This window comes from Dasypus novemcinctus, chromosome 1 (genome assembly GCF_030445035.2).
Source record: "Dasypus novemcinctus isolate mDasNov1 chromosome 1, mDasNov1.1.hap2, whole genome shotgun sequence".
NCBI lineage: Eukaryota > Metazoa > Chordata > Mammalia > Cingulata > Dasypodidae > Dasypus > Dasypus novemcinctus.
This window is the reverse complement of record NC_080673.1, coordinates 39,692,349-39,702,337: the sequence shown is the minus strand read 5'-3', so window position 1 is coordinate 39,702,337 and position 9,989 is coordinate 39,692,349. Positions and strand designations below refer to the sequence as shown.

Here is a 9,989-nt window from a genome sequence, read left to right as displayed (position 1 = left end):
TGAATGTAATATTTTTTAAAAAAATGAATTAAATAAAAAAAAGAAATTATTTATTATTTATTTTTTTATGATAAATTCATTACATTATTTAGATGTTTAAACTCTCACACTAGGTTTTTACAAACAGGTGAAATTATTTCTCCCACAGAACTATTACCACACATTCTAAGACAGAATTATATGGTTGATCTAGCATTAATGCACATCACCATTTTATCAATTACATAATAAAATAAATTATCAAGGAGAGTGGATTTGGCTCAGTAGATAAGAGCGTCCGCTTACCACATGGGAGGTCCAGGGTTCAAACCCAGGGCCTCCTGACACATGTGATGAGCTGGCCCATGCACAGTGCTGATGTGTGCAAGGTGTGCCATGCCACACAGGGGTGTCCCTCACGTAAGGGAGCCCCACGCACAAGGAGTGCACCCTGTAAGGAGAACCGCCCAGCACGAAAGAAGTGCAGTGTGCCCAGGAGTGGTGCTGCACACATGGAGAGCTGATACAGCAAGATGACGCAACAAAAAGAGACACAGATTCCCAGTGCCGCTGACAATAATACAAGCGGACACAGAAGAACACACAGCATATGGACACAGAGAACAGACAACTGGGGAGTGGGGCAGGGAAGAGGAGAGAAATAAATAAAAAATCTTTAAAAAAAAATTATTAAGTATCCAAATATTAAGTTACACAACTTAGAAGGCCTATAAAATATTAGATGTCTGCTGAATTCAATAGCAGAAACCTGATTTTTTTTCTTTTTTTTTTTTTTTACTGAAGAGGTTGGAAACGGGAAAAAATCAGAGTTAAAACAAATTAATAGTTGGTAAACAACTTCCAAGAGATATGGAAAAATTTTAAGAATTTCAGAAATTTTATGATTAAGAATTATTGTAGCTACCCTAACAAAGCATCTCTATCATTTAAAAATGATTACTAAATTAAAGAGCATATTCTCCATGTTCTGCACAAGACAAAAACAACTTTTACTAAAAAATTTTTATTAGCCCCTCTTACTCATTGGCAGGCCATCCCTCTTAAGTTGTAACCAAAATGTAAACCAATTAACTGTAAGGTTTTTTTTTTGTCTGGAGACATTAAAGACATTTAGACTTTCAAAATGGAGGTTTCTGTATTATCACAAAATGAGATTTATAGATAGACAGTAAATAATCACCATAGAAGACTCCGTAAAAATCCAACAAAATTCAGTGGTTGGGGAAGTGGATTTGGCTCAACTGATAGAGCATCTGCCTACTATATGGGAGGTCCACGGTTCAAACCCAGGGCCTCCTGACCCATATGATAAGCCGGCACACGCCCAGTGCTGATGCGTGCAAGGAGTGCCATTGCCACTCAGGGGTGAACTCCACGTAGGGGAGCCCATGCATAAGGAGTGCACCCCGCAAGGAGAGCCACTCCATGTGAAAAAGCATAGCCTGCCCAGGAGTGGCACCGCATATAACGAGAGCTGACGCAGCAAGATGATGCAACGAAAAGAGACACATATTCCCAGTGCCACTGACAAGAATGCAAGCAGACACAGAAGAACACACAGCCAATGGATACAGAGAACAAACAACTGGGGGGGGGGCGGGGAAGGGGAGAGAAATAAATAAAAAATAAATCTTAAAAAAAAAAATTCAATGGTTTTGTAACCTGCCACATATACTGGTACAAATGTGGGAGATTTAAACATAAGTGAACAGAAAAGTAACAATGTAGGCCCTATTTTCAATGTTTGAAGTGACTGAAGGAATAAACCAAATAAGGTCTAGACTGGTCATAATTCCTGGGACTTTAAGTTCCAGTATGATACTAAAAATATACAATTATTGTTCTGGGTATTTTGACACTTAATGGTGCTGCAGGGACAGATGCTGGACATTGTATGTTCTGCCATGGCCCACTGGGTGGGCTGGGGGAGAGTGTAGACTATAGTGTGGACTGTTTCCAAGTGGTACAGTGGTGCTCCGGGGTGTGTTCATCAAGTGCAGTGGATGCCCTGCAATGGTAGGGGAGGTGTTGATATGGAAGGAGTAGGGTGAAGGAGGTGGGGGGTATATGGGGACCTCTTATATTTTTTTAATGTAACATTTAAAAAAAAATAGAGGAAAAAAAAAAAAAGAAGACTTAAAACTCAATAGTCTGGGAAGCGGATGTGGCTTAAGCAATTGGGCTCCCGTCTACCATGTTGGAGGCACCGGGCTCGATTCCTGGGGCTTCCTGGTGATGGCAAGTTGGCCCGTGTGGTGGAGAGCTGGCACAGCAAGATGATGCAACAAAGGGACACCAGAGGAGAAACAGTGAGAGACGTAGCAGACCAAGAGATGAGGTGGCTCAAGCAATTAAATGCATCTCTCCCATACTGGAGGTCCCAGGAGCAGTTCCTGGTGCTTCCTAAAGAGAAAGCCGAGGAAAAAAAGACAAGCAGATGTGGAAAGAACACACAGCGATTGGACACAGAGAATAAACAGCAAGAGCGCAAACAGCAATAAGGAGGGAATAAAAAGAACCAACTCAGTACTCCATGATTTCAGAAAAGGTCAAGTGTTACAAACAATAAACACGTTTTCAATGCTGAGCAGCAAAAATCTTTTGCTATGTGTCCAAATAGACTGATTGTAACCCAAACATAGAGATTGAAATTCTGTCAAATTAGCTGAAACTGCTTTTCAATACTCCTGTGAAAGTTTCATTTGACTTACTCACCAACACGTTGGCTAATATGTATGACAAATTTAGGTCCTCTCTCAAGTTCTACTTCCAAGGCAATAGCATCAGGCACCCCAATTCCATTGAATTCGGCAGTTGTCGCTATGACAACTGGAATCTTTGAAGCACAGCCGCATTTTAGGACCATACTTCTCCAAATATAAAAGTTGCTTGCTGTTAAAAGTTCCCCAGGGCTTTTGTCTTATCCACGGCACTGCATCTTCATATTCCATTCCACCTTAAATCAATGCTAGGGCAACAAGCACTGGAGTACTCCCAAGACCTGCAACACAGTAAACAGCAATACAGCAACCAGGTTCTTCACAAAACTTAATTTCTAAAGGACTTAACCTGTCATCTGTAATCTGGTAGGATGGAGGTACACCATCATCCAAAGGGTAATAGAGAACATGATTTCCTTTCTCCACAAGAGCAGTGTTGTAAGTTGCTTCACATACTCTTGCTATTATGGTAACCTCATACTTCTTAAATTCCTCTATAAATTTGCTCAAGGTTGCATTGGTTGGATTATGTGTAATAAGAAATCTTGTGTTCTGGTAGTGACTTCCACAGGTGCTGGGTGATTCACTGGAGCCATGTAAATTTAGTTGAAAAACACTCAATGGGGTTATGAAAGAATTCCAAAAATTGATACAGAAATGATGTAAAGAAGCCGAAGTCTACCTCAATATACTGCACTTGAAATTCTCAGTGCTTTGAGTTTGAAGTTGGGAGTAATGGGACATGAAATGAACCTCCTAAGAAGAAGCAGCGATCATCCATCCAGTAATACTGGGGCAGTACAGAGAAGTGCACTGAGGTTTACCCCATCCGGGTCAGAATTCCTGTAAAATGCTCTGCGGATTTCAATTCAACACTTGTGTGTCCAGGATGACCACTCCAATGGGGGCTTCCTGGTGGAGTAGTAGCGAATTTCAATTCATTTCTCGGTGTAGAGGCGGTGCTGTGCCCGGCAGGAATCTCCATTGCCCTTCTGAAACTCCATAGATGTGTAACTAGAACACCACGGAAAGGAATATGTTGGCTCGGTGAAGACTGTGGCCTAAGCACCCACCCAAGGCCAACAGACGGCTGTGGCACAAGGCCCTATGCGGCGGCGAGGGGCTCTAAAGGGAGCCCATCGCCCAGTCAGCGGCCGGGGAAGCCAACACGAGCGCAAAGGCCTCTTTGACTGCTTTTAACAGATAAAAATATATTGTTTATAACAACGCTTCCCTTAATGAGTCCAGAAAGGTAATTTCTCTTTTGAAGCCATATTAACATTTGAGCAATACAGCTTCAGGAATAAAGTGCCTGGATAGTAAAATTATCTTACGTTACCATAACCGAAAGTATCTAGCAGGTTGCTTAACTTTTCTCATACATGGACAGAATATTTACAAACAGTGACAGCCATGTTATGTTGCAATGTTGCCTATGTTACAATAAGACAATTTTAGAATCTTAAGGTGGTAATGTTGGAACTAAATAATATTTTGAAGGTTCAGATGCCCGTGTCCCAACTACACAAAAGCTCTTTGAGGGCATGTTGAGTTTTCATCTCTGAAGGCCCAGAGCAACTCATGTAATATTTGACACAGAAGAATTACAGATTCGTAATCTTCAATGTCAAACGGACTTTCAGCATTGCTTATCAACGTTTTTACATTTACTTAAATTATAATTGGCCTTATTCCAGAAAGTCTATAAGGCAGCTGTTACTTTCAATCAGCTTTTCCTTTCAGCCCCTACAACTATTTCAAACATTTGCCACTCTCCTCAGTCCCCCCCCCACTCAACCCCATTTTCCTCAGTATTCTCTTCCAATTTGTTAATTTTTAAAAATTCGAGCCCTTCAGACAAAAACTATCTCAATCTCCTTCTCCTACCTACAATGATTTCATACTTCCTGTTCAGGCAAACCTCTCCACCACTGCCTGTGACCCAACCCCTCCTGGTTGCTCCGAGACCTTGCTTTATTTTTTCCTCTGCTCCCCCGTATCTTCACTCTTTCTCCCTCTGCTGCCTGATCTTTCTTAACACATCTACACAGTATTTTACCAAACTACATTGCCATATAGAATAAAATACCATTCCTTCCCCTATATTCAGATACCCCAGACTGTTGATGAGATCAGCTAAAGAGTACCTGTTATTCACATTCATTCAACAAACATCCAGTAAATCTTTCAAACCTTCATTTAATATCTAATATTTGCTAGTCTTTATATTATATGTTGGTTATATAAAAAATAAGCTCTATAGTCCTTGTCTCAAAGAATTCACAGTTGAATGACTGAGACAGACACATAAGCAGGTAATCATTAAAAGCAAAGAAAACCAGAGTGAGATGAATATAAGGTAATGTGGTAGCAGTGAAGAGGAGCATCCAACTCACCAACCTCAGCCCATACTCCTTAGGAAAGATCCATCGATACAAAATTGACTCTGGGTTTGTCCACCTCTGGAAGTTACTGTCCCTATTCTGGACCCCAACTCTTGGTATTTATTTAATAAAAGAACCCTGGGAAACAGCATTATATGTTAACAACTAAACTTAATCATTTTAAATCATAAGTTAAAAGCCATTTCTCCAGACCACATGTTACATTTTAATAAAGGGAAAATAGAAATATATATTTATAATTGTATATGCACAAAAACTCTGATAGGATGCACAGGAAGCTTATTAACAGCGGTGATCTATGGAAGAAGGGGAGGGCTCCTCTATTCCTTTCTATAAATTTTATTTTTGAGCTCTATTATTATATGAATTGTTTAAAAAATTAAATTATCACAAAGAAATGCTAGAGATCTCTGCACCTTCAGGCGTTAACTTTTCCAATCTTATTTTTAACTGCTTTCCAACGTCAAACATCTCAAGCTAGTCTCATCTCTTAATTAAACCATCATTAGCCTGCATATTTTGCTGATTAGGGCCCTTCATTGGGCCTGCCCTCTATCTAAGCCCATTTCTTCAAGACCAGCTCAAGTCCAACACCCTTTGTGGGACCTTCCATGATAGCGTCGGCTCATGGTAGCCTCCCTCTGTTGCTCTGAACTATATGAGAATTTAAAACTTTGGCAATTCATCTGGCACTGGTCATGTACTGCTTTGTAAAAATCACCTAAATGTTCACGATTGTATGTTTTGTTGTGTCCACTCGATTTCAGGCACATGCCTCCACCTTACGTCCTCCACACAGAAGGCATTTAATAATGAATCAATTAATGCTATCTGTTCACTGAGGGGGATTCTTACTGCCTTAACTATGGAACAGTGGATTCAGAGTCAAGTGGGCTTGTGTTCAAATCCTGACTCTTAACTGTGTGACTTTAGGCAAGTTACTTAACATCCCTAAACCTTTCTTCTTTCTTTTTTTTTTTTAAGATCTATTTTTTTAAATTTCTCTCCCCTTCCCTCCCCTCCCCCCCCAGTTGTCTACTCTCTGTGTCCATTCACTGTGTGTTCTTCTGTGTCCCCTTCTATCCTTGTCAGTGGCACCAGGAATCTGTGTCTCTTTGTTGTGTCATCTTGCTGTGTCAGCTCTCTGTGTGTGCCATGCCATTCCTGGGCAGGCTGAACTTTCTTTTGCGCTGGGCGGCTCTCCCTACGGGGCGCACTCCTTGCGTGTGGGGCTCCCCTAGGCGGGGGACACCCCTGCGTGGCACGGCACTCCTTGCCCGCATCAGCACTGCACATGGGCCAGCTCCACACAGGTCAAGGAGGCCCGGGGTTTGAACCGCGGACCTCCCATGTGGTAGGCAGACGCCCTATCCATTGGGTCAAGTCCACTTCCCTCTTCTTTCTTAAATGCAGGCACAACAATTGCCTTCAGAGATGTTGAGATTGTTTGGAGAAATAAGTGAAATAATTTAGACCCAGCAATTAACACACTTGCCTTAGTGTGTGCTCAATAGAAAGTAGTTACATCATTCTGGATACTTAGGGAGATTTTGCCAGGAGAAAACAAATCCTCCTTAATGCAAGTACAGTGATAGAGGTCACTGCCCTCTGGGGCGGGGGCCCCACCAGTCCTCTCCCCCATCTCGGAGCCCTTGCTGTTGTCCTGGAGGAGTCTACTTATTCCCACCCCTCCCACTTTCACCAGCACCTCCTCCCAACCAGCCTGTGCATTCAGGGCTTCCCCTACTCCTTCCAGAGCAAGAGAAGATGTGTTACAGAAATCCCAATTCAGAAGTCAGGAAATATTTTCTTCTAGAAAAATATTATTATATATGGTGGTTAGGGTCTTTAGTAAAATTGCTTATGGGCAAATGGGTTCTTTGGCCATATCTGGAAATCTAAATCACCATGTCTAAAATTGTTTCTATGGGAAATTGTTCCAAGTTCCTAACAAGTGACTTAGAAATGAACTATTGGAATGCAACTTGTTTAGAGACTGTCTGTAGGTCAACTTTCATAACTTGTTAGTGAAAAAGGAAATGACATTTATTCTGCCATTACTGAAGCATACTGCACATGTTTTCCTATAACTATTTTTTCAGGACACTGAGTATCTGAAGTTACTTAAAATAGCAGCTATATACATTTAAGGAAAGATGCAATCAATAGAGAATTCAGCTATGGCTTTGTTTAAATTCTTGCAGATTGCATGTTCTTACAGTTGCCTGCTGTTCAGGAAAGGTATTTTTCCATGAAACTTTTTTTAACCTTTCAGAATATTGGCACATAAAAATGATGTAATGGGAAAGTGGATGTGGCTCAAGCAATTGGGCTCCTGCCTACCAGATGGGAGGTCTGTGGTTTGGTTCCTGGTGCCTCCTAAAGAAGACAGCAAGCTGGCACAATGGGCAGGCATGGCAAATTGATGCAACAAGAGACACAAGAAGGAAAACGTAATTAGAGATACAACAGAGCAGGGAGCAGAGGTTCCCTTTGCCTCCTAAAGAGGATGAGCAGGACAATGAGCTACCATAATGGGCAGGCACAGTGAACTGACACAACAAGATAATGCAACAAGAGAAACAAGAAGAAAAACATAATAAGAGACAGAACAAAGCAGGGATTGGAGGTGGCTTAATTGATTAGGTGCCTCCATCCCACATCAGAGGTCCTGGGTTTGGTTTCTGGTGCCTCCTAAAAGCAACAAAGAAGATGAACAGACACAGCAAGTGCAAACAATGAGGGGGTGGGGAGAGAGAAATAAAATAAAAAATCTTTTAAAAAAATGATGCAACGATTTGTTGATGTGAACTTAATGATGTTGCTCAATCAGTTTACTTCCAATGTGACCTCCTGTCAGAGGCCCTAAGACCAGTGAAAATTAAAAGGATTTCAAAACTTTCTATTCTGGGAGGTGGATGTGACTCCCTCCTACCACACGGGAGGTCCAGAGTTCAGTTCCCGGGGCCTCCTAAAGAAGATGGGCTCACAATGAACAGATATGACAAATGCAATGAGGAATTACAGAGAAATAAATAAATAAAATAAATAAATCTTTTAAAAAACCCAAAACTTTCTATTCCTACCTTAAACCTACTAGCAAACTAGGACTGTGATAGGAATGAATGATATGAAGAAGAAAGTTTGACAAGTTTTATTTTTCAGAATCTGCAATGTATCCTTTTAAGAATGTTGGTGAATGAGTGTGAAGATGCTAGAGAAACAAGGTGCTGATGCTAGAGAAACAATGTTCAGATATCCATTTTAAGTGTCCTTTCACCACCTGTATGTTGTAGAATTTCAGATTAGGGCACTAATCATATTTCTTTAATAAGAGGGTTAAAATTACAACAATCTTTTTAAAAAGATGATACAGTTCTATATTTACTGTGCTGTTCCTGGTCCTAAGTGGAGCCACTTAAACAAGTTTCATATGTATTTTTTCCAGTGTTAATTCTCATGCATTGAACCCTTTGGAAATTTCCTTCCATCCTGAATGACGAATGGAAGAGGTCATATATATTACCATCTGCAGCAGTTTGATATGGTTATGAATTCCAAAAATGGATACTGGATTATGTTTGTAATCTGGTCTGTACCTGGGCGTGATTAAGATATGATTAGGGCTTTGACTGGGCCACGTCATTAGGGTGTTGAGTCCCTGCCCCTTTGTGGGTGAGGACTCAGAGATAAAAGGCATGGCAAGGGACAGAATTGAGGGTTTTTGATGTTGGAATGTGATGCTGAAGCCTAAGCTGGAGCCCTGGGAAGTAAGCTCACAGAGGAAAGAGAAGCTAGCCCCAAGAAGGAAGGAATCTTGAACCCAGAAAGACGCAAGACCCTGGAAACCAGGGAGCCTGAACGCTCACAGATGTCGGCAGCCATCTTGCTCCAAACAGACTTTGGTGAGGGAAGTAACTTATGCTTTATGGCCTGGTATCTGTAAGCTCCTACCCCAAATAAATACCCTTTATAAAAGTCAACCAACCAATTTATGGTATTTTGCATCAGCACCCCTTTGGCTGACTAATACACCACCTTATCCTTGGGATTTCACTATCTTCGTGTTGAAAGTTCTGTATAATTGTTAAAATCTATGAAAGAATAAAAAATGGATTTAAATTTTTTTAAAAAAACAGCAGCCACATAAGCCGATTAGGTTGAATCAGTATTCTAGGTCTAGTTATATTTTTACTACTAACTCCAACAACTCAGATATGCTTGTTAGGTGTCCTTTAGGCATTTTTAGAATTTAACATTTTTTAAGGAAGGCTGAAAAACCTTTTGCTTTTGCAGCTCCCCTTGTGGTTATGTAACTGCTGTGGTGAAGACGTGACCCCCTCCTCCACTGCCCTCCTCGGAGGCTTTTCTGCCCGTGTATGGTAACTGTTCCACAGCAGTTCTTGGTACTGAAGTTAGCAATTGAACCCTTATTAGGATTCAAGCTTAGGGGCTGAACAGCTCAGGGACTAAGATGAAAAATCTCCTGTGTAGAATCCTGTGGATACCCTATGATTTGGGACAGTTTTTCAAAGAGAAAGGAAGAAGTATGAAAATGAATGATCTGGATGAGGTTGGTGTCCTCACCAAAACCAATCTTTTGCCCTGTCTTACGTTCATCCTGTCTTAAGTCCCAAAGAAAGCATTTTTCTGAGGCTCTTTCCTATTTTGTCTAGCTACCACAAAAAGTATCAGCTATGTCCTTTCTTTACTTTTTCTTCTCTTTTTTAAAAATAACCATAATTTTAATTTTTTAAAAAAAGAGCAAGAGACAAGTGGAAGAAGGCATCTTCCCTGCACTCTCTGCTATTTGTGGCAGGTTTACACTCAGCCCCCACGCTGCTCACTCTCTTTATTTAAATTA

The 9,989-nt window shown here is 40.9% G+C and overlaps 1 pseudogene; it reads right to left on the bottom strand.

Moving 5' to 3' along the window:
• Nucleotides 1-2,783: 2,783 nt before the first annotated feature.
• Nucleotides 2,784-3,316, bottom strand: LOC101427969 (protein tyrosine phosphatase type IVA 1 pseudogene; annotated as a pseudogene).
• Nucleotides 3,317-9,989: the final 6,673 nt, after the last annotated feature.